Source organism: Macaca mulatta, chromosome 6, assembly GCF_049350105.2.
Source record: "Macaca mulatta isolate MMU2019108-1 chromosome 6, T2T-MMU8v2.0, whole genome shotgun sequence".
Lineage (NCBI taxonomy): Eukaryota > Metazoa > Chordata > Mammalia > Primates > Cercopithecidae > Macaca > Macaca mulatta.
Window position 1 is genome coordinate 33,925,063 of NC_133411.1, and position 25,264 is coordinate 33,950,326.

Below are 25,264 nucleotides of genomic sequence, written 5' to 3' on the forward strand. Positions count from 1 at the left end.
AGACCTGGATAAAAATTCCTGACTGTACAGTTGTTGACTGTGGCTCTGGGCCAGAGTAAGATCTCTTAGGCCTGGGAAAGTAACCACAGATGTCACTGGCCCTGAAGCCGAGCAGAGCCAGTACCTCTCAGAGCAGCCGCTTGCAAACTAGGGTCTGCAGAAAGCTCTTTCAGCATCACCAGGGGAGATTCATAACAGTACTGCGAACACCCACCCTAGAGAGTGATTCAGCAGGGCCTCCTGGGCTATATTTAAAAAATATATTCTATGGGCAATTTAACAGTAAGTTAAATTGCAAGTTTTGACTTTGTCAGGTTTAGGAAGCAACGCTTTAGCACAATGGTTTCCCAAATTTTTAGCAGAGAAAAATTTATTTACTAGAAAAATATTTATCGAGCAATTACTATATGCCATGTATTGCTGTAAGTCCTGGCCAAAAAGTGGCAAATAAGACTGATGAGGTGGCTGGGCCCCTGCAATCCCAGCACTCTGGGAGGCCGAGGCCGGCAGGTCTTCAAGACCAGCCTGGCCAACATGGTGAAACCCCCATCTCTGCTAGAAATACAAAAATTAGCTGGGTGTGGTGCTGAGCGCCTGTAGTCCCAGCTACTCGGGAGGCGGAGACACGAGAATCGCTTGAACACTGGAGGTGGAGGTTGCAGTGAGCCAGGATCGCACCACTGCTCTCCAGCCTGGGTGACAGAGCAAAATTCTGTCTCCAAAAAAAAAAGAAAGAAAGAAAAGAAAAGAAAGACTGACAAGGTTTCCATTGAACTCTAGGGTAGATAAAAATGAGGAGTGGATTTTTCAGGAATGTTAAAGACTCATTGGAAGAAAATGCTGTTTGTTGTTGAACCCCCAAAGTACCATCAGGTTCCGTGATACACAGTTTGAGAACCATTTTCTTGGGAAGGAGCTTGGAGCAATAAAACTAGAAGATGGCAGAAGGAATATCCAACACAGTGGGGTTCAAATGACAAACCTGGAAGGCTTTTCCACTTCCTCGTTGATCAAGTGGGGACAATGACATCTCCCTCAAGTCTTACTGAGAGTAAGAAAAGAACTGAACACATATTGTGGAGCTCAATGCTGGGTGTGCAGCGGGGCCCTGCTGCATTTTTGCTCTCTTTCGTTTCTCTTTGCTTGGGAGCAGGTCACTTCACTTTGATTGGGAGTAAGTTTGAGGAGAAAACAAGACATTCCTGGAAGTGTGTTGCCGTTTGAGGCTCAGGTGGGATAATGAGGAGCACAAAAGGCAGAAGCCAAGAAAAGGCCCTGCCACGCCACAGCCAAAAGCAACCACAGATGTAAAATGGTCTGTGGATCTGGCAGTTCTCCTCAAAACGTTAAGCACAGAGTCATCATATGACTCATCAGTTCCACTCCTATGTATATACCCAAGAGAACTGAAAAAGATGTCTGCACAAAAACCTGTACATGAAATTCACAGAAGCATTATTCATAATAGCCAGAAAGCGGAAACAACCCAGATCTCCCTTAACCAACGAATGGATAGACAAAATACGGTATACCTATACAGAGGAATATTATTCAGCCAAAAAAAGAAATGAAGCGCGGACACACGCAACAGCACGGGTGAACCATGAAAACATTATGCCAAGAAAGAGGCCAGGCACAAAATAACACATATTATAGAATTCTTTTATGTAAAATGTCCAGAATAAGAAAATCTATAGAAACAGAAATTAGGCCAGGTGCAGTGGCTCACACCTGCAATCCCAGCACTAAGGGAGGCTGAGGCAGGTGGATCACCTGAGGTCAGGAGTTCAAGATCAGCGTGGCCAACATGGTGAAACCCCATCTCTACTAAAAATACAAATATTAGTCGGGTGTGGAGGTGTGCGCCTGTAGTCCCAGCTACTCAGGAAGCTGAGGCAGGAAAATCGCTTGAACCCAGAGGCGGAGGTTGCAGTGAGCCAAGATTGTGCCACTGCACTCCAGCTTGGCCACAGAGCGAGAGTCTGTCTCACACAAAAAAAAAAAAAAAAAAAAAAAAGGAAACAAATTATATTAGTGGTGTCAAGGGACTAGGAGAAGTAGGAAATGGGATGATTGCTAATGCACATGGAATTTCTTTTTGAGGTGATGAAAATGTTCTGAAATTAGATAGTGGTGATAGCTCTACAATCTTGTGAATATGCTAAAAGTCACTGAATTGGACACTTTAAAAGGGTGAATTTTATGGTACATAGATTATCTCTCTCTCTTTTTTTTTTTTTCTGAGACAGAGTCTCACTCTGCCGCCCAGGCTGGAGTGAAGTGGTGTGATCTCTGCTCACTGCAACCTCCGCCTCCTGGGTTCAAGGGATTCTCCTGCCTCAGCCTCCTGAGTAGCTGGGATTTGCCACCACACCTGACTAATTTTTCTTTTTCGAGACGGAGTCAGGGTTTCACCATATTGGCCGGGCTGCTCTAGAACTCCTGACCTCAAGTGATCCACCCCCCTCTGCCTCCCAAAGTGCTGGGATTTACAGGTGTGAGCCACCACACCCAGCCCATATCTCAATTTTTAAAAAGAAAAGAAAGAGGCCGGGCGCAGTGGCTCAAGCCTGTAATCCCAGCACTTTGAGAGGCCGAGACAGGCGGATCACAAGGTCAGGAGATCGAGACCATCCTGGCTAACACGGTGAAACCCTGTCTCTACTAAAAAATACAAAAAACTAGCCGGGCGAGGTGGTGGGCGCCTATAGTCCCAGCTACTCGGGAGGCTGAGGCAGGAGAATGGTGTAAACCCAGGAGGCGGAGCTTGCAGTGAGCTGAGATCCGGCCACTGCACTCCAGCCTGGGCGACAGCGAGACTCCATCTCAAAAAAAAAAAAAAAAAAGAAAGAAGCAACCACAGAGAATGAAGCCAACCAGTGATCCGTGGATAAGCACCAAGAAAATGCTCAAAGCCTGTCATGACTCAGATGGAACCCACAGGAGAGGGCAGAAAGAATATCCCACATAGTGGGGTTCAGATGACAAACCTGGTCAGGTTTGAGACCCTGCCTTTCCTTGCTGGGGCTTGAAGAATTTACCAATTTCTCAGAAAAGACAGGCAATGAAAAGACTATGCCTGATACACTCCTTTTTTTTTTTTTTTTGAGACGGAGTCTCGCTGTCTCCCAGGCTGGAGTGCAGTGGCGCGATCTTGGCTCACTGCAAGCTCCGCTTCCTGGGTTCACACCATTCTCCTGCCTCAGCCTCCCGAGTAGTTGGGACTACAGGCGCCCGCCACCACGCCCGGCTAGTTTTTTGTATTTTTTAGTGGAGACGGGGTTTCACCGTGTTAGACAGGATGGTCTTGATCTCCTGAGCTTGTGATCCGCCCTCCTCGGCCTCCCAAAGTGCTGGGATTACAGGCTTGAGCCACCGCGCCCAGCCTGCCTGATATGCTTCTAATCATCATTATTTTCAGTGCCACATGAATTGTTTACATATGCTTATATTTCTGCTATCATGATGGTTTGGTAAGTTCTTCGTTTTCTTTCTTTTTTTTTTTGAGACAGAGTCTCAGTTTGTCACCCAGGCTAGAGTACAGTGGCACCATCATAGTTCACTTTAGCCTCGACCTCCTGGGCTCAAGCGATCCACCCATCTCAGCCTCCTGAGTAGCTGGGGCTATAGGTGTGTGTGCATGCCACCACACCCCACTAATTAAAAAAAATTTTTTTTTGTAGAGATGAGTTCTCACTATGTTGCCCAGGCTGGTCTTGAACTCCTGGGCTCAAGTGATCCTCTTGCCTTGGCTTCCCAAAGTGCTGGGATTACAGGCATGAGCCACCGCACCTGCTCAGGTAAGTTTCAGATGTTTCAATTTTTTTCCCCAAGACTCAGTTCTAGAAGCTCCATTTAGGCAATTCAAAATACAGCTCTAGGTCCTTGTGCAATGTGGGCTGATGATCTTGGGGGACTAGAAATGTCCTGCATGTTAGCCCCTAGACAACCAGCACAGGGACCTTGACTGGGCAGAGCTTCCTCTTTTTTTTTTTTTTGAGACGGAGTTTTGCTTTGCTGCCCATGCTGGAGTGCAATGGTGCAATCTTGGGTCATGGTAACCTCCGCCTCCTGAGTTCAAGCAATTCTCCTGCCTCAGCCTCCCAAGTAGCTGGGATTACAGGCATGAGCCACCATGCCTGGCTAATTTTGTATTTTTAGTAGAGACAGAGTTTCTCCATGTTGGTCAGCTTGGTCTCGAACTCCTGACCTCAGGTGATCCACCTGCTTTGGCCTCTTAAAGTGCTGGGATTACAGGCGTGAGCCACCACTCCCAGCCTTGGGCAGAGCTTCTTGAATAAGTCTTACGGGCCCCTGTAGGGTGGGTGAGAAAGGTATTTTTGGGAGAAGCCACTTGAAATTTACATGCTGTGCAAAAATGTGTTATGGGGACAGAAGGTGTTTTTAAGCATGAAAAGTTTGGATCATTGGCGGGAATAAAGGCCTGCCAGTGAATTGTGGTTCCACTTTCAGCCTCACCACTGCCTTCGGGCTTTCTCCCGCGAATGGTTCTGACAATGTGCCATTTTATAGAATGTGTCTCTGTTGCTTCCGAGCTGCCACATATGCTCTGCTGCACATTTGGGACTACCACATCAGGTTTTAAAAACTGATTTAAAAAAAAATAAAACTTTTGAAGTTTGCCTTTAGCATTTTGCAAGGAAGTTGCTCACCAGCTGTTTGTTTATAGTCTCTGGTGATTGTTTTTGCACATTATCCATGAATATAATGCAATTACATCATTATAATGACAAGTAGTAAACTGAATTCCCTGTAGGGCATTTCTAGGGGAAGAGATGTACTGCCTCTAGCCCGAATGCCCCAAAGAGACTGTATGGTTAGATACTCCTGTGGCTCCAGAGAAGTGTGAGTCCTGTGGTAAGTCCCAAAAGCCTAGGGCTTTTTGCAGCTCTTGGCAGGTGTTTAGTCGCAAATCTCAAAGTTTCGTGGTCACTCAGGAAACCTCCTTTCTGCTGAGATCGACATTGAATTAAAACAACCCCAATGATCTGTTTAGAATTTAGAATCTCATTTATTCTTTTTTTTTTTTTCTTTCGAAACAGAGTCTCACTCTGTCTCCCAGGCTGGAGTGCAGTGGCACTATCTTGGTTAACTGCAACCTCCACCTCCTGGGTTCAAGCGATTCTTGTGCTTCAGCTTTGCAAGTAGCTGGGATTACACGTGTGAGCCACCACACAGGGCTAATTTTTGTATGCTTTAGTAGAGACAGGGTTTCACCATGTTGAGCAGGCTGGTCTCGAACTTCTGACCTCAGGTGATCCGCCTGCCTCAAAGTGCTGGGATTACAGGTGTGAGCCACCGCGCCCGGCCTTTGTTCATTTTTTATGACAGATTTATTGAGATATAATTCATACCTAATAAAAGTTATGATAAAAGTTACCCCTTCCTTTTTTTTTTTTTTTGAGACAGTATTACTCCCGTCACCCAGGCTGGAGTGCAGTGGTGCGTTCATAGCTCACTGCAGCCTTGACTTCCCAGGCTCAGTGATCCTCCCACCGCAGTCTCCTGAGTAACGGGGACTACAGGAGAGTGCCACTACATGCAGGTAATTTTTTGTATTTTTTGTAGAGACATGGTTTTGTCCTGTTTTCCAGGCTGGTCTTGAACTCCTGGGCTCAAGCGACCTGCCTGCCTTGGCCTCCCAAAAGTGCTGGGATTACAGGCATGAGTCACTGTGCCCAGCCAAAAGTTAACCTTTATAGGCATACCTCTTTTTTTTTTTTTTTTTTGCTCTATCGCCCAGGCTGGAGTACAGTGGCGCGATCTCGGCTCACTGCAAGCTCCGCCTCCCGGCTTAACGCCATTCTCCTGCTTCAGCCTCCCAAGTAGCTGGGACTACAGGTGCCCGCCGCTGCGCCCGGCTAATTGTTTGTATTTTTAGTAGAGATGGGGTTTCACCGTGTTAGCCAGGACGGTCTCGATCTCCTGACCTCGTGATCCGCCCGTCTCGGCCTCCCAAAGTGCTGGGATTACAGGTGTGAGCCACCGCGCCCAGAGGCATACCTCTTTTTGTATGCAGATACTGTGGTTTTTAAAAATTGAAGGTTTGTGGCAACAAACCTTGGAGAAAGTCTATCAACGCCACTTTTCTAAACAATTTTTTCTTTTTTTTTTGAGACTGAGTCTCACTCTGTCACCCAGGCTGGAGTGCAGTGGTGTGATCTCAGCTAACTGCAACCTTTGCCTTCCAGTTTCAAGTGAACCTTCCACCTCAGCCTTCTGAGTAGCTGGGACCACAGACAATTATGCACGCCACCATGCTCAGATAATTTTTTATTATCTGAATAATAAAAAATAATAATAAAAAAAAGATGGGATTTTGCCGTGTTGCTCAGGCTGGCCTCGAATTCCTGAGCTCAAGAGATCTGCCCGTTTGGGCCTCTCAGAGTGCTAAGACTACAGGGGTGAGCCACTGGGCTCAGCCCTGGCTAATTTTAATTTTTTTTGTAGACACGTTATCTAGATGCTATGTTGTCTAGTCTGGTCTTGAGCTCCTGGCCTCAAGTGATCCTTCTGCCTCATCCTCCCAAAGTGCTGGCATTACAGGTGTGAGCTATTGCACTCGGCCAATAAATTTTCAATGTAGATGAAACAGCCTTGTATTGGAAAAAGATGCTACCTAGGACTTTCATAGCTAGAGAGAAGTCAATGTCTGGCCTCAAGGCTTCCAAGTTCGGGGTGGCCCTCTTGTTAGGGGCTAATGTGGCTGCTGATTTGAAGATGAAGCCAATGCCCATTTATCATTCCAAAAATCCCAAAGTCTTTAAGAATTATGCTGTATCTACTCTGCCTGTGCTCTATATGTAGGACAAAGTCTGAGAGACAGAGTATTTGTTTACAGCGTAGTTTTCTGAATATTTTAATCCCACTGTTGAGACCTACTGTTCAGACAAAAATACTCCTTTCAAAATAGTATTGCTTATTGACAATGTGCCTAGTTACTCAAAAGCTCTGATGGAGAAGCACAAGGAGATTAATGTTTTCATGCCTGTTACTAACAAAATATCCATTCCGTAGGCCATAGATCAAAGAATAATTTCAACTTTAGAGTCTCATTATTTAAGAAACACATTTTCTGGCCGGGCGCGGTGGCTCAAGCCTGTAATCCCAGCACTTTGGGAGGCCGAGGCGGGCGGATCACAAGGTCAGGAGATCGAGACCACAGTGAAACCCCGTCTCTACTAAAAATACAAAAAATTAGCCAGGCACGGTGGCGGGCGCCTGTAGTCCCAGCTACTCAGGAGGCTGAGGCAGGAGAATGGCGGGAACCTGGGAGGCGGAGCTTGCAGTGAGCCGAGATCGCGCCACTGCACTCCAGCCTGGGCAACAGCGTGAGACTCCGTCTCAAAAAAAAAAAAAAAAAAAAAAAGAAACACATTTTCTAAGGCTATGGCTTCCATAGGTGGTGATTCCTCTGATGGATCTGGGCAAAGTAAATTGAAAACTTTCTGAAAAGGAGTCACCATTCTAGATGCTATCAAGAAAATGTAACAATTCTTTCAGCTACCATGTGGAGATTAAGATTAGAAAAAGAGGCTTCTGGCTGGGCACAGTGGTTCACACCTGTAATATTAGCAGTTTGGGTGGCTGAGGTAGGAGGATTGATTGAGCTCAGCCTGGGCCACATAGTGAGAACCTGTCTGTACTAGAAATTGAAACAATTAGCTGGATGTGGTGGTGCATGCCTGTAGTCTCAGCTACTCAGGAGGCTGAGTTGGGAGAATTGTTTGAGCCTGGGAGGTCAAGGCTGCAGTGAGCCATGATTGTGCCATTGCACTCCAGCCTGAGCAAAAGAGTGAGACTCCGTCCCCCCGCCACCCCCAAAAAATCATGATTCATGAGAGGAAGTCAAAAGAGCTAGGTTAACTATGGAAGAAGGTGATTCCAATCCTTATGGATGACATTGAGGGGTTCAGGGCTTCAGTGGGGAAAGTCATTACAGATGTGGTAGAAACAGCAAGAGCCTGAAGATGTGACTGAATTGCTGCAATCTCATGATAAAACTTGAACAGACGAGGAGTTTTTCCTTCTCCTTCTCCTTCTCCTTCTGCTCCTCTTCTCTCTCCTTCTCCTTCTTCGTCTTCTCATGAGCCACTGCACTTGGCCTGGAGTTGCTTCTTATGAATGTGCAAAGACAGTGGTTTCTTGCAGTGGCATCTACTCTTGGTAAAGATGCTGTGCACATTGTTGAAATCACAACAAAGAATTTAGAACACTACGGAAATTTAGTTGATAAAGCAGCAGCCAGGCTTGAGTGACTCCAATTTTGAAGGAAGTTCTACTGTGGGTAAAATCAAACAGCATCACATGCTACAGAAAAATCTTCCATAAAAGGACTAATCAATATGACAAACTTCACATTGTCCCACTTAAAAAAATTGCCACAGCCACCACAACCATCAGGACCCACCACCCCGATCGATCAGAAGCCATCAGCACCAAGGCAGGATCCTCCACCTACAAAAAGATTATGACTTGCTGAAGGCTCAGATGACTGTTAGCATTTTTAGCAATAAATGATTATTAGTTGTATTATTATTTTGAGATGGAGTCTCACTCTGTCACAGAGACTGAAGTGCAGTGGTGCAATCTTGGCTCACTGTAACCTCTGCCTCCTGGGTTCCAGCAATTCTCCTGTCTCAGCTTCATGAGTTGCTGCGATTACGGGCGTGTGCCACTATGCCCGGCTAATTTTTGTATTTTCAGTAGAAACGGGGTTTCATCATGTTGGCCAGGCTGGTCTCAAACTCCTGACCTCATGCAATCTGCCCTCCTTGGCCCCCCAAAGTGCTGGGATTACAGGTGAGCCACCGTGCCCAGCCAACAATAAATTATTTTTAAATTAATGTATGTACATTGTTTTTAAAGACATAATGCTATTCTATACTTAATAGACTACAGTATAGTATAAACAAAACTTTTATATGTAGTGGGAAATAATTTTTTCTTTTTTTGAGACAGGGTCTCACTCCCTTGCCCAGGCTGTAATGTGGTGGCATGATCTAGGCTTACTGCAACCTCTGCCTCCTGGGTTCAAGTGATTCTCCCACCTCAACCTCCCAAAGAGCTGGGATTGTGCAGGTGCGTGCCACCATGCCCAGCTATGTTTGTTTGTTTGTTTTGGAAACGGAGTCTTGCTGTGTAGCCCAGGCTGGAGTGCAATGGCACGATCTCGGCTCACTGCAACCTCTGCCTCCTGGGTTCAAGCGATTCTCTTGCCTCAGCCTCCTGAGTAGCTGGGACTTCAGGTGCCCACCACCACGCCCAGCTAATTTTTCATATTTTTAGTAGAGATGGGGTTTAGCCATGTTAGTCAGGATGGTTTCGATCTCCTGACTTCGTGATCTGCCTGCCTTGGCCTCCTAAGGTGCTGGGATTACAGGCGTCAGCCACCGCGCCCACCTAATTTTTGTATTTTTTATATAGACGGGGTTTCACCATGTTGGCCAGCCTGGTCTTGAACTCCTGACCTCAGGTGATCCATCTGCCTCGGCCTCCCAAAGTGCTAGGATTACAGGTGTGAGTTATGTGACTTGTTTTATTGCAGTATTCGCTTTACTGTAGTGGTCTGTAATTGAACACAAAATATCTCTGAGGTATGCTTTTATACAATCCAGTGATATGTATATATTCATAGAATTGGAATCATTGCTATCTAATTTTAGAATATTTTCATCACCCCAAAAAGATACCTTGTATCCATTAGCAGTCACCCCTCATTCCTCCTTCCTCTCAACGCCTGGCAACTGCTAAACTACTTCCTGTTTCTATGGGTTTGCCTATTCTGGACATTTCACGTAAATAGAAGAATACAATAGTGGTCTTTTGCATCTGGCTTCTTTCACTTAATCTAATGTTTTCAAGGTTTATTTATGGTATAGCATATGTCAACACATTTATTCCTTCCTCTTTATTAAAAATGTTAATTGTGGTAAATACACATAGCACAAAATTTACCATCTTACCCATTTTTAAGTGTACACTTTGGTAGGGTTAAGTATGTTTACACTGTTGTTCAACCAATCTCTAGAACTCTTCATCTTGTAAATCTGACACTCTATACTTATTAAATAACTCCTCATTCCTCCTTTCCCCCAGCCCCTGTCAACCACGATTCTGTCTCTATGATCTATTCTAGGTCCTCGTGTAAGTGAAATCATGCGTATTTGTCTTTTTGTGACTGGCTTATTTCACTTAGCATAATCTCCTCCAGGTTCCTCCATGTTGTAGCATGTGTTAGAATTTCCTTCCTTTTTAAGGGTAACACTCCATTATATGTATATACCACAGTTTATCTATTCATCCATCAATGGACATTCAGATTGCTTCCACCTTTTGGCTACTGGGAATAACGCTGCTATGAACAAAGGTGTACAAATATCTGTTTAAGCCCCTCCTTTCAATTATTGTTTTATTTTATTTTATTTTTTGAGACAGGGTCTCACTCTGTCACCCAGGCTGGAGTGCAGTGGCACAATCCTGGCTCACTGCAACCTCCACCTCCTGGGTTCAAGTTATCCTCCCACCTCAGGCCCGAGAGTAGCTGGGACCACAGGCGTGCACCACCACACTTGGCTAATTTTTTTTTTTGTTTTTGGTACAGAGGGGTTTTGCCATGTTGGCCAGGCTGCTGACCTGACCTCAAGTGATCTGCCTGCCTCGGCCTCCCAAAGTGCTGGGATTACAGGCGTGAGCCACCACATCCGGCTCCTCCTTGCAATTCTTTTCGGTGTATACTCAGAAGTGGAATTGCTGGATCATATGGTAGTTTTATTTTTAGCTTTGTGGGGAACTGCCATACTGTTTTCTATAGCAGCTGCACCATTTTGCATTCGCATCAACACAAAGGCTCCAATTTCTTCCAGATGTCTGAACACTTGTTCTTCTCTTCTCGTCTCGTCTCGTCTCTTTCTTTTCTTTTGGATAATAGCCATCCTAATGAGTGTAAATGGCATTCATTCATTCTTTTTTTTTTTTTTTGCGACAGGGTCTCACTCTGTCACCCAGGCTGGAGTGCAGTGGTGCGATCACAGATCACTGCAGCCTCAGCCTCCTGGGCTTAAGCAATCCTCCCACCTCAGCCCCTCGAGTAGCTGGGACTACAGGTGCCCACCACCACGCCTGGCTAATTTTTGTATTTTTTGTAGAGATGGAGTTTCACCATGTTGCCCAGGCTGACCTTGAACTCCTGAGCTCAAGTGATCCACCCACCTCAGCCTCCCAAAGTACTCGGATTACAGGCATGAGCCACTGCGCCTGGCCTGGCATTCCTTCATTCTTAATTGATATCTGACACACTGTGCTAGGTGGGCAAGAGGGTGGGCTATCAGTAAAAGAAACGTGTGAACAAGATATTAGATATAGTCCTTGCCTCAATCTTACAATCCATTTAAATCATAATTGAACTTCAACATTTATTAAGCAATTATCTTGTGCCAGGCACTGTGCTGAGTGCTTACTTAACTTGTTTTCTCTCATTCAGTCTTTTCAACAGCCCTTTGAGTTAGATAGATTTTCGCACCATCTTCCAGGGGAGGAAAGTGCAACACATCAGTGATTTGCCAAATGTCTTCAGGCCAGAGTTGAAAGCCTGGCTGTGTATCTTTCACTCTGAAGCCTGTGTTCTTACTTTCAACAGAGGATGATATTAGCCCGATCTTGTTAACCTGACTTGCAGGGTTGGAGTAGCTGGCCTTGGTCTTCATAGATCAGGACAGGGCTTGCCAGGGCCCACATTTGAAATGGTAGTCTTCTGCTGTAATACACTTTTACCCCACTAATGGAGCTAGAATAAAATTCGTAAGTAGAAGGGATGAAGAATTCTCACCTGATGCCCTCCATCCTCTCCATTGCTGTTTTTACGGAGGAGGGAACAAGGCCCCCAAGCCTCCAGCTTGTGTCTTATCCAATGTCATATAGATAGTTACGAGAGGTGGGAGACCAGGAGCAGAACGCTGGTCTATGGACAAGTCTGGTTGTTGTTTATCCTAAGATTGCATTGTTGTTTAACACTTATACCAATTATATATTGTAAAATAAAAATCAAAATGGAGGCTGGGGCTGACCTTTGCCTCTGAGCCAGTGGCCTACAGCCAGCTCAGCAAAACTCATTAAGCCCCATTTCCTGAAATACTCACTAAAATTATAATGAACTCTTGAAATTTATTTCCTCCTTCGGCATGAATCAACACATTGTAGTCAATCAGCTACAGCCTAAGTAAGCTGCTTGCTCTAAAGGGAAAAGATACTTTAAAATAACCAATGAAAATTAAGCTCTATGAACTTCCTCTTTTACTCTTTATAAGCCTTACTCTAACCTTTACAAGGAGGCCATTCTATGTGTGAACAGTTTGTTTCTTCCTCAATAAAAAGTTTATATCAGTCAGGTGCAGTGGCTCATACCTGAATTCCTAGCATTTTGGGAGGCTGAGGCAGGATTGTTTAAGGCCAGGAGTTCGAGTCCAGCCTGGGGAACACCGGGAGACCTGTCTTTAAAAAAATTGAAAAAACAGGCTGGGTGTGGTGGTTCATGCCTGTAATCCCAGCACTTTGGGAGGCTGAGGCAGGTGGATTGCTTGAGGCCAGGAGTTCAAGACCAGCCTGACCAACATGGTAAAACCCTGTCTCTACAACAAATACAAAAATTAGCTGGGTGTGGTGGCACATGTCTGTAGTCCCAGGTGCTTGAGAGGCTGGGGCGGGAGAATTGCTTGAACTGAGGAGGCGGAGGTTGCAGGGAGCCAAGATTGTGCTGCCGCAATCTAGCCTGGGCAACAGAGCGAGATCCTAGTTCAAAACACACACACACACACACCCCCCCCACAAAGAACAAAGAACAAAAACCAAAAAAACAAAATCACCCAACAAAAAAGGTTTATGTTAAATTGAATGAAACCAGAATATGCTACTTCAAAATGTATCTTTTTGACATAAAAATTATTTTAGATGTAAAGACAATTAGGAGACAGCAAAAGAAGGAAAACTCTCTCTATCCTTCCTGTTCTCTGTCTAAAGACAGGAGATAAATTCTCCTTTACTGGAGATAGTTCTAAACTCTTAACAGACCAACGATAGCACAGAAGAGTCTGTAGATAAACCTCACTCCGTTAATTTCCTCCCATCTACTTACCTCTCCACAGTTTTCTGCTGTTGCAAGCCTAGAACTGCTTTCTTTTTTCTATCATTTCCACATAATTTTATTGTTCTTTGTTAAAGATACTATATAAGCCAGAGTTCTAAGCCACTGCTTTGAGATATGTTTCCTTGAGGTTTCTTCTGTTTGATGTGTGCCACGGGCATTCATAAACTTGCTTATTTTTCTCTTGTTAATCTGTCTTTTGTTACAGGTGTCCCAGCTAAGAATTATGTAGGGTTGAAGGAAAAATTGTTTTTTCTTCCTGGAAAAGTAAAGCTCCCTGAAGCTTCCTGTGACTATGTATATATAATAGAAAAGAAATACAGTTTACACACACACATATACACACACAGAATTCTCACTGTGAGTATATAAATTGCTGAATTTTCTTTCAATTATATATACAGAAAAGAAATATGTGTGTATATATATACTACCTGTGAATATATGAACTTTCATTTGAATGTGTGTGTGTGTGTGTGTGTGTGTGTATATATATATATATATTTTTTTTTTTTTCCCTTTTTCTCCCTGTGAGCCATTTTCTTCCTTGTTTGGTCAGCAACCACAGAGGCACCCAGAGATAAATCATGCTGGGAATCCCATTTCCCTTCATCAAGATTAGCCTAGGGTAGGTAGTGTGACCCAACTCCAGATGATAAGATAAAAAGGGAAGTCTGTTGTGCACCTGGAAAATATTTTTTTTTTTTCCTGAAGAAAAAAAGTAGAGCCTATCAGGCAAAAGCTTTTTTCCTTATGCCTCTACCTTCCTTTTAGGCATTAGTGTGAAGACAGAGAGCTTGGCATGGGAGCAGCCATGATGTGTAGGCCTAAGGACTTGCTGCAGAGAGGCTGTCAGAGAGGGTCTGTGTCCTTGATGATTTCACTGAGCCCCTGATTCAGTCCTGGGCTGCCAGCTTCCAGAAGAAAAAAAAAAAAAAACCAAAAAACAAAAAAAAAAACATGTTATTTTATTTTTTAGAGCAATTTTAGATTCACAGCAAAATTGGGAGGATGATACAGAGATTTCCCATAACCTCCTGCTCCCAAACGTGTCGGGAAGTCGAAGTCCACCTCCAATCCTCCTTAAGCTCTAATGCGGGCTCTTCTGCTGGATCTAGAATCCAAATTGACACAAGGCAGATTAACTAGAGAAAAACATACACATTTTATTAGTTTTACTTGTCCATGGGGATCTTCACAAGAGAGTAAAGTCCAAAGAAGTTGCCAAAGAAAGATGCTTTTATACTTTTATTGTAAGTGGCACAAGGGCAGATATAACCAGGTCTATGGGCATTTGTGTCTTTCTACAAAGTCAGGTTTTCATCGACACTGTCTCAATCATAGGAGCCACGAGTCCATGGAGTCCCCAAGGAGGCAATTCTCCTAGTATTTCCGTTCACTCAGTAGTTAGAGCTGCATGCACACAGGCTCAAGCCATTCCACCCGTCAGTCAATATTGCAAACCATACATAATGATACACTTAATCAATATATAAATGTTACAGATAAACATTCCACAACAAAGTAACATTTTACATCAAGAGAAAAGGGATAGGGAAAGGGTTAACAAACCAGCCCAGGAAGAGTGATATAGACAAAAATAATATCCTGGTCTGGCCTGAGAGGTCCACAGGTCTTGCAAGGGGGAGACTTTGAAGTGGGCAGAGCCTTTGCCTGGCAGATGCTAGGTGCTTATCACAAGTGACAGCAAGATCATGTCTTTCTTTCTTTTCTTTTCTTTTTTGAGGTGGAGTTTTGCTCTTGTTGCCCAGGCTGGAGTGCAATGGCGCGATCTTGGCTCACCGCAATCTCCGCCTCCCGGGTTCAAGCGATTCTCCTGCCGTAGCCTCCTGAATAGCTGGGATTATAGGCATGCGCCACCACGCCCGGTTAATTTTGTATTTTCAGTAGAGACGGGGTTTCTCCATGTTGGTCAGGCTGGTCTCGAACTCCCAACCTCAGGTGATCCACCTGCCTCAGCCTCCCAAAGTGCTGGGATTACAGGCGTGAGCCACTGCACCCGGCTGGTGTCTTTTTTCTTTTTTTGTTTTTGAGACAGAGTCTCACTCTGTTGCCCAGGCTGGAGTGCAGTGGCATGTTCTTGGTTCACTATAACCGCCTCCTGAGTTCAAGCAATTCTCCTGCCTCAGGGCCCTGAGTATCTCGTGTAGCTGGGATTACAGGTGCCCGCCACCACACCCAGCTAATTTTTGTATCTTTCGTAGGGATGGGGTTTCACCATGTTGGCCAGGCTGCTCTTGAACTCCTGACCTCAAGTGATCCACCCGTTTCAGCCTCCCAAAGTGCTAGGATTACAGGCATAAGCCACTGTGCCTGGCCAAGAAGATGTCTGTTAAGATGGTCATTTCAAGCTGCTGAAGTCCTGCTCTCTTCCTGGACACAGAGTCCTCCAGTAAGGACTGATAGTAGAAGACTGTGCTTGGTTATGTCCATATTTGGATGGATTCAATCTTTATTAATCAGACGAAACATCTAGTCCCTGTTGGCAAAGTGCCTTGTGAAATGTAAGATGGAGTCTTTTTCTAAGATGGAGTTACTTATGTCAAGGGTGCCCTACACAACTTTTAAGACACAGAACAATAAGTTTGAGAAGAAATAACAGGACAAAGAAAACCAGAAAATCTGGCTAGGGGCAGTAAATTTTCTAGGGGAGTCACTAGGAGATATATTGGGAAGGTGCAAAACTAGTGAAAGATAAGAATTACTTCATTTAGTGCGCGTGTGCGTGCACGCACACACACACACACACACACACACACTTAGGGTCTCACTCTGTCATCCAGGCTGGAGTGCAGTGGTGCCATCATAGCTCACTGCATCCTCAGTTCTGGGCTCAAGGGAACCTCCTGCCTAGGCCTCCCAAAATGCTGGGATTACAGGCATGGGCCACTGTTCTCAGTCCCTGTCAAGTATATTTATTCAGGTCCATTGCAGCCCTCAGTGCCCAGTGTCTGGTGATAAGGCCTATATTCTTGCCCTGGTGTGGCGAGGGTACCCCTCCCAGAGGAGTCTTTATGGCTTGCTGTATGCAGGAAGAGAAATGTCAGCTAGGCTTTTCTGAAACTACAATTCCTCCAATGTTTTCAGCATGATGTACACAATATACCAATCCAGCATGTTTTGGGATGTCATGTCCTTCACTCCTTCACATGTGTAGCTGCCAGTCATCAACATCCCCTACCAGAGTGGAACATTTGTTATAATTGACGAACCTACCTCGACACACCATAATCACCCAAAGTCCTCAGTTGACATTAGGGCTCACTCTTGGTGTTGTGCAGTTTATGGGTTTGGACAAACCTGTAATGTCATGTATCCACCATTATAGTGTCATACAGAGTAGCTTCACTGGCTTAAAAATCCTCTGTGCTCTGCCTAGTCATCCCTCTCTTCCCTGTAACCCCTGGCAACCACTAATCTTCACTGTCTCCATAGTTTCTCCTTTTCCAGAATGTCCAGACTTCTTTTTTGTTGCAGATGAATAAAGGTCTACAATGCTTAAGCCACTGTTGTTCAGGAATTCTGCTATTCGCAACCAAACACATCCTAACTGAATCATTTCCCAACTGGATTTTAAGTTCTTTGAGGCAGAGACATTGTATTTAATTTATTTGTATTTCTCATAATACTATGGAAGATTTTCTTGTGTAGGGTAGGCACAAGTTTAATAAGTGAATGGATAAAAGGACAAATAATAGCAATCCAGTCTGGGCATGGTGGCTCATGCCTATAATCCCAGCACTTTGGGAGGTTGGATGGGAGGATCACCTGAAGCTAGGAGTTCAGAGGCTGTAGTGAGCTCTAATTGTACTACTGCACTCCAGCCTGGGCAACAGAGCAAGAACTCATCTCTTAAAAAAAAAAAAAAAAAAAGGGCAATCCAAAATACTCTGGCTCCTAAAATATGGGTCAGTTTGGCTGTGGATTGGGTGGCCATCCTGTAGTCAGACCCCACATTACAATAGCCTAATGAAATCAACAAATCTAGAGCTGGAATGGACTATACTGCTCAGGGTCACTGAGCCCAACCCTCTCATTTTACAAATAAGGACATACATACACAGTGCTTAATCGATATTTGTTAGTGACAAATACAGTGCTAGGTCACCCTGCTCCCAGGCTAGTAATCTTTCCATTACATCGTGCTTACTTATCTTGGCTCTTGGTTCCAACCCAGGCTCCTCCATCCCAGAATAGCTCCAGGCTCCCCACATTAGTGCTCCAATAATTGTGGCCTAGGCCTACTTGAGGATCTAGCCAACCGTTCTGACTTTGAACTACTAGCAACGGCCAGCAAGTACAAGGGGCTTGTGTAAGCATTACGGAAATGCTTGGGAAGGAAATGTGGGGTTCTAGCAGGAGTTATAGTTTTAGGGCAGACTTGAACAAGATGGGAGCAGACAGGTAGGTGGAAGGCAGACGTGCCTTCCCATTTATCAAGTTCCGATCATCTCAGAGAGGCTCCCTAGGGGCAGTTGCCTATCTTTCAGCCCTGATTCAGATCCTATTGTACTTGGTAGGTTGTAGGATTACTCTCATGGTCAATTGTATGTGTCAACTGGGTGAAATGCCAGTCTAGATGTTGCTGTGAAGGTATTTTGGATGTGATTAACATTTAAATCAGTAGACTTTGAGTAAAGCAGATTACCCTCCATAGTGTGAGTGGGCTTCATCCAATCAGTTGACAGCCTTAAGAAAAAAGACCGAGATCCCTCAAGAAACAGAGAATTTTGCCTGCAAGCAGCCTTGGACTTGAGCTGTAGCATCGACTCTTCCCTGGGTCTCCAGTCTGCTGGTCTGCCCTGCAAATGTTGGACTTGCCAGCGCCCATAATCTGTCTCTCTCTCCACGCTCGCGCGCGCGCACACACACACACACACACACACACACACTATATCTTGTTGGTTCTCTGTTTTTTGGAGAATCCTAACTAACAAAGCTACCCTGAAGTCTAAAGATGTACGGCCATTGTACTCCTTATCAGTTGTTAGGGTAGCTATTTACAACTGGTGGGGATGGCTTAGCCCTCAGACTCTGTCTCATTGGGGACCAACAGGAAGCATGGAAAGAAATACAGTGCACCTTGACAGCCCTGTTTAAACAGCACCTGGAATCGTCAACAGCCTGCCCTTAAGGAACCTTTTTTAAAGTGGAGTTTTCTTTCCCCATTGTAGCTTTCTGTCTGTTCCATTCATCCTTCTGCTGTGGTTTGCTTTTCTCACTCTTATGGGAAACCTGCAAAACAGCTGCCTCCCCGACATCCCGGACTTCTTCACAGGGAGATAGTCAAAGAAATGATGACATCCCTTGGGAATTAATGGTCCATCTCCGTTCATTCCCAGAGCTAATCACTGAGCCAGCTATACAGGAGGCATCGGGGAGGTGCTTTAAGGATGCTCAGAGACCTGGCTTGAAGCAATGAAAAATGGGTGTTACTGACAGGAGAGAACTGCAGAGCAGTAACTGCAGGCAGAACTAGCATGGGTGGGGATGGGGGCTGGAGGAAGGGGAGATGGTGGGGATGGCAGGCCTGTGCCTCCTTATAAATAGCAACTCGATTACCTTGACAGCCATAAGACAGGACATAGAGGCTGCAGAGAGGGGTGGTCCTGACAGGCGGTTTCTCTCCATGCAATGTACAATGTGCACCACGTTGCACTTCCTCTTTGGTGTCAGAGGTAGTTAAAGGCCTATTATCTATGTGACTACCATGGACACCAGATGCGTAAGAAATGATGCTAATCACTTCCCCACCTTGTTGTGAGCATCCATGGAAAGGATGTTGCGTTGAGGCACTTGAACCTGCACCAGCGTCCATTTTACCATTATCTTTGGTTCCTATAAAAAACTAACTCTTTTTTTTCCTCTATAAATTACCCAGCCTTAGGTTTTCTGTTATAGCAACACTAAATAGACTAAGTATCAAAATCTAAACAGGAATTTTTTTCTTATTATGATTAAAAAACATATAACTTCTCTTGATAAGGCTGTCCCAGAGAAAAAACAAAACGGTCTGAAAACAGGAGAAAAAATGAATCCAGGGTTATTTGATAATTACATTTTAAGCTCATGCTCTCTACAAGGGTTGGGAAGAGGTGCCAATTGATATTACTATATACAATAAATGTACATGTATATTGTATATATTACTATAGACAATAAAATTATATATAGTGTATATATAATTTCATATATATAAATATAAATAATTTCATTTATACAGCACACATATATATGAACTTTTTAGGTCTATGCAAAGTTCAACACTTTAAAAAAATTGTCATCTATCTAATGATCTCCATTGAGAGTCCCTGAATTGTAGATTTAAAAAGATGTAGCTGTTGGCATCATTTTCAGATAAGAAGGGTGGGATGAGGGAGCATCTGCAGGTGAGTTGTTGTGGTTGGAGAGGCACACGGTGTTTTGGAAGTCTCTGTGAGGGGCATAGCGAGCCCCCTGTGTCTCCCCTTCTCCACTAATTTAGGGCTTCCATATAATATATAAAAATCCATTTGTAATCTGGTTTTGGTTATTATTCTAGGGTAACTGGAATGATGAGTTACTGTTCCGTGACATGTCATTTTGAAGAATACTATTGCCTTTCTTCTCATTCAGAGTTAACAGGAATTCTATGATGGGAAAATTACTTCGATGAACTCAGCTGAAGCACTGATAACTCCCCAGAGCTGTGGTTCTCAGTCAGGGACTATATTTGTTCCCAGGGAACATTTGGCAATATATTGGGACATGTTTTTGGTTGTCACAGTTGGGGCAGAGGTATCACTGACATACAGTGGGTTGAGGCCGAGAGTGCTGTCAAACATCCTGCAATGCAGAGCAGAGTCCCCACTGCCAAAGACTTATCTGACCCCAAATGTAATGTTGTCAGGGTTGACGAACCCTGCCCAAGAGCCAATCATCAGTCTTTCAAACTGGCCCCTCTTCCCAACCATTGTAGGGAACATGAGCTTAAAGGGTAATTATCAAACATTCTTGGACTCATTTTTTCTCCTGCATTTTCAGATTGTTTTCTTTTTTTCTCTGGGACAGTCTCATCCAGAGAAGTTACATGTTTTCCAGTCATAACAAGAAAAAACATTCCTGTTTAGACTTTGATGGTTAGTCTATTTAGTGTTGCCATAACAGAATACTTAAGGCTCGGTAATTTGTAGAGAAAAAAAAGTTTATTTGGTTCATGATTCTGATGGCTGGAAAGTCCAGGATTGGACATCTGCATCTGGTAAGGGCCTCAGGCTGCCTCCACTCATGATGGAAGGTGAAAGGGAGCTGGTGTTTGCAAAGATCACATGGCAAGAGGAAGCAATGGAGAGAAGGTGATATAGTTTGGATGTGTATTCCCGCCCAAATCTCATATTGAAACGTAATCCCCAGTGTTGGAGGTGGGGCCTGGTGGGAGGCGATTGGATTATGGGATGGCTTTCTCACGAATGATTTAGCACCATCCCCCTAGGTACTGTCTTTGTGATAGTGAGTGAACTCTCATGAGATCTGGGCATTTAAAAGTGTGTAGCACCTTACTCTCTCCCTCCTGCTCTGCCTTTCACCTTCTGTCATGAGTGTAAGTTTCCTGAAGCCTTCACAGAAGCCATGCAGATCCCAGCGCCATGCTTCCTGCACAGCCTGCAGAACCATGAGCCAATTAAACCTCTTTTCTTTATAAATTACCCAGTCTCAGGTATTTTTTATAGCTATGTGAGAACGGACTAATACAGGGTGGGAGGTGCCAGGTTCTTTTTAACAACTGGCTGTCTCCCAAGAAGTAATAGAGCTAGAGTGTAACTCACTCACCCTTGAGGGAGGGCATTAATCTGTTCATGATGGATTCACCCCCATGACCCAAATTAATTCCACTAGGCCCGACATCACCATATTGGGATCAAATTCAACATGAGTTTTGGGGGGCAGAAATAAGCCATATCTAAACCATAGCAGATACTTTCAATCCTTATTTCTTTTTCACCTTTAGCTTTGTTTTTACCATCAAACTAGCAAAAGAGCCATGCACAGGCAGGCCATAGAATCCAGGTCACAGAGGGGTATGAACAGCAAGGTCTCCTGGGTGCCTCCTGTGTCCTCATGGAGATCTTCTTGAGGTTCCTGTAGGCCTGCTGCAGGGAGGAATTCCCTGGGGTGGGTCCTCCTTTTTAAGACACTTGAACTTTGATGACTTGAAAGTTAATCTAAAGAAGCCGGGCGCAGTGGTTCACCCCTGTAATCCCAGCACTTTGAGAGGCCAAGGTGGGCAGATCACCTGAGTTCAGGAGCTTGAGACCAACATGGCCAACATACCAAAACCCTGTCTCTATTAAAAATACAAAAAATTAACTGGGCATGGTGGCAGGCACCTGTAATCCCAGCTGCTGGGGAGGCTGAGGCAAGAGAATCACTTGAACCTGGGAGGTGGAGATTGCAGTGAGCTGAGATTGTGCCACTGCACTCCAGCCTGGGTGACAGAGCGAAATTTCATCTCAAAAAACAAAAAACAAACAAACAAAAAGGCCAGGCGCAGTGGCTCACGCCTGTAATCCCAGAACTTTGGCAGGCCGAAGTGGGTGGATCACGAGGTCAGGAAATCGAGACCATCCTGGCCAACATGGTGAAACCCCGTCTCTACTAAAAATACAAAAATTAGCTGGGTGTGGTGGTGGGTGCGTGCTACTTGGGAGGCTGAGGCCCGAGAATCGCTTGAACCCAGGAGGTGGAGATTGTAGTGAGCCAAGATTGCACCACTTCACTCCAGCCTGGCGATAGAAGGAGATTCCATTGCAAAAAAGAAGAAAGAAAGAAAGAAAGGTAGGAAGGAAGGAAGGAAGGAAGGAAGGAAGGAAGGAAGGAAGGAAGGGAAAGTTAACCAAAAGCAAAAGCAAATAGTAGGAGACATTCAGCTTTTGTTTGAGTGCTCCCCTGGGTGAAGGAATGCCTTGCTTCATCAAAATTGTGTAGACTCAGAAATTGAAATGTCTTCAAGGGCTCATAATAGGAGGAAGGTTGGTAAATTATACAGCTTAAAATGGCTTCCTTCATATTGTTCAGGGTTTGGTATACTCCTCAAGACCTCAAGACCTTGCTTATCTATAAGCTCTCCAGAGCTGGGGACTGGGGTGAGAGAAAGTGAGGTGCCTAGTGTGCAAAATTTAAGAAGTAAGGAGGTACTTAGGGTGATGCAAGTCCAGGGTCAGTGTGGGCACCAGGCACCTCCCTTGCTTCATCTGAGCCCTGATTTTGAGGCTCTCCAAACTTTAGGAGGAGCCAGAGCTGCCTTCTATCGCTGGAAAGGACACAGGAGGGTATAAAAGGCTTGGAAGACATTCCAGGGCCATGAATAATCTTTTTGTTTTCTTTCTTTTTTTTTGAGACCCAGTCTCACTCTGTTGCTCAGGCTGGAGTGCTGTGGTGTGATTTTGGCTAACTGCAACCTCTGCCTCCCAGGTTCAAGCCATTCTCGAGCCTCAGCCTCCTAAGTAGCTGGGATTACACACATGTGCCACCACACCAGGCTTATTATTATTAATATTATTATTTGTATTTTTAGTAGAGATGGGGTTTCACATTGTTGGCCAGGCTGGTTTTGAACTCCTGCCCTCGGGTGATCCACCTGCCTCAGCTTCCCAAAGTGCTGGGATTATAGGCATAAGCCACCACGCCCGGCTGCCGTGAGTAATCTTGAACCATCTTTTGTCTAGATTTGGAGATAAACCCTTACTGGGTCTCTTGGTCTCAAAGTTTCCCCCCAGCTCTGACGCAGCCTGTTTGTAGTCTAGAGTTATTTTACCTGTTCCCCATGATGTCTGTGTTATCTTTCCATTTCCAGATTGTTTATACTCTTCTTTTGGGCTCTCCAAGTAATATTTCTCTTTTGGCCTTCTGAATCCTATGTTTCTCAGTTTGCTTGCTCCTTTTTCAAGGCAATTGCCAATGTGATCACCCTTTTTTATTTCCTTGCACTTAATAATTTCTAACTTACTATTTATGGTAGGCTGAATAATATGTCAATCATATATACCTTATAAAGCAAAAGAATTTTTTTTTGCAGATAGGATTAGGTTAAGAATCTTGAGATGGAGAGATTATTTTAAATTGTCTGGATGAGCCATAAGTGTAATCACAAGTGTCCTTATAAAAAGGAGGAAGAGGGAGATTTCATTATGAAAGTAGGAGATGGGACACAGAAGGAAGAGCCTAGAATGATTCAAGAAGGGGGCCATGAACCAAAGAATGCAGGCAGCCTTCAGAAGTTAAAAAAGGACGATGAATTCTCTTCTAGAGCCTCTAGAAGAAACCAGCCCCGCCAACACCTTGACTTTAGCCCAGTGAAACTGATTTTGGACTTCTGACCTCTGGAAATGTAAAACCTTAAATTATTGTTATTTAAAGCTACTGAGTTTGTGGTAATGTGCTACACCAACAATAGGAAACAAATATAGTATCTTTATGTCACAGTAAGTAGTGCAAATGCATTTCTAGACTATATACTCCATGAAGGAGTTAGCATCACCTGGGGTTAGCAGTGCTGGCTCTGGAGCAGTCAAACCTGGGTGTAAATCCTGGCTGATCCCTGTAGTAGACATTTGCCCATCTTTGTCTACCCAGGCTTTTGAACTTTCTTCCTGTATGAGGCAGAATGTGTTAGTTGCCTTCCTACTGTTCACTCTTCATTTTCCATTACTAACAGCATCCTAATTTGTACAGGGTGATAAATTTCACCATCTTAGAAATAATCAAATTTTAGTCCAGGCACAGTGGCTCATGCCTGTAACCCCAGCACTTTGGGAGGCCAAGGCAGGAGGATTGCTTGAGCCCAGGAGTTCAAGACCAGCCTGGGCAACATAGTGAGACCCCCCATCTCAAAAAAAAAATCCTATTTATAAAAATAAAAAAAAAATTTTACAGTCTCCCTTGAAATCACAAGCGGCCACTGAAATAGTTCTTGCCAAGTGGTCATTTCTGGGAGAGACTTCAGAGGGGGCCTAAAAAGGTGTTAGTTTGACTGGCATGTGCCTTTGTCCTTTGACTTATCTTTCCTTCACAGAATGCCACACGCTAAGGATGGTGGTGTGGAAAGGAAGATATATCTCGGGTCGCTAATGGAAATGTGAGGATGATCTTCTAGCTCTGGACTGTATCCTCAGGCTTCTTGCTTTGTGAAAAGAATAAAGGCCTACTTTGGTTAAGCCACTGTTTTCTGTGTTCTCTGTTATGTTAACCTCATAATTCATTATTTGTTTCACTCTAGTGGAACTTACCAATTTCTATTTTTGATTCTAGTATTCTAGTACATTGTATATGTATCTGTCAACAGATTCTAAACTCCCTGAAGGAGACAAATTGCCAGTGGATAAGAACACAGCCTCTGGAGTCCAATAGACCTGGCGTATTCGTTAGCGTAAGTGGTGCTAGGTGCTATAACAGATAAAACTCAAATTCTTTGTGACTTCACACAATAGAACCTTATTTCTTCACTCATATGAAGTTGTTTTTTTTTTTCTATTTGAATTTTTCACATTTATTTAAATGCAGTTTTCTGTTTAATTTTAACTTGCATGACATATAATTTATGTTGAAAAGGACTCGATTAATATATTCTTTCTTGCTTGCACAAAGAAATCATGAATATATGCTAGACTAACTACACTATATTAACTCTGAAATTAAATGGTGATATCAGAGAAAAACTTAACTATCTCTTATCACCAGAATCAATTAAACACAGTCATAAATATAACATTAATTATAATTAAAGAACTTAATCCTATTTACCACTTCAGATTGAATTGTAAGTTTTTCACTCACTAAAATGAAGTTGTTTTTAATACACATTGCCATTTATGGACATAGGCTCTTACCTTCTCATGATTCTTTGCTGCTTAATCTGGCTAGAGTGGTTTCCTGATGTACACATTTTTGAACTCAGAGAGAGCTACTTACTAGATTGAGCTATGAGAAACTGATGACATATGAACATAAATACTGTCTAAAGATGGCAGTTTCACGTGATTATACCTAAGTTCACGTGTGATTTTGAGCAAGGGACTCTTTAAATCCATTTCTTTAGCTATAAAATGG

At 43.9% G+C, this 25,264-nt stretch overlaps 1 long non-coding RNA gene across 1 annotated transcript in view; it reads left to right on the top strand.

The window, feature by feature from the left end:
• Positions 1 to 24,369, top strand: part of LOC144341389 (uncharacterized) — a 65,611-nt gene extending 41,242 nt beyond the window's left edge. Inside the window, exon 4 of the long non-coding RNA XR_013418293.1 lies at positions 24,231 to 24,369. This is a non-coding gene — a long non-coding RNA (uncharacterized LOC144341389). The remainder of the gene's footprint in view (positions 1 to 24,230) is intronic.
• The last annotated feature ends 895 nt before the right edge of the window (positions 24,370 to 25,264 follow it).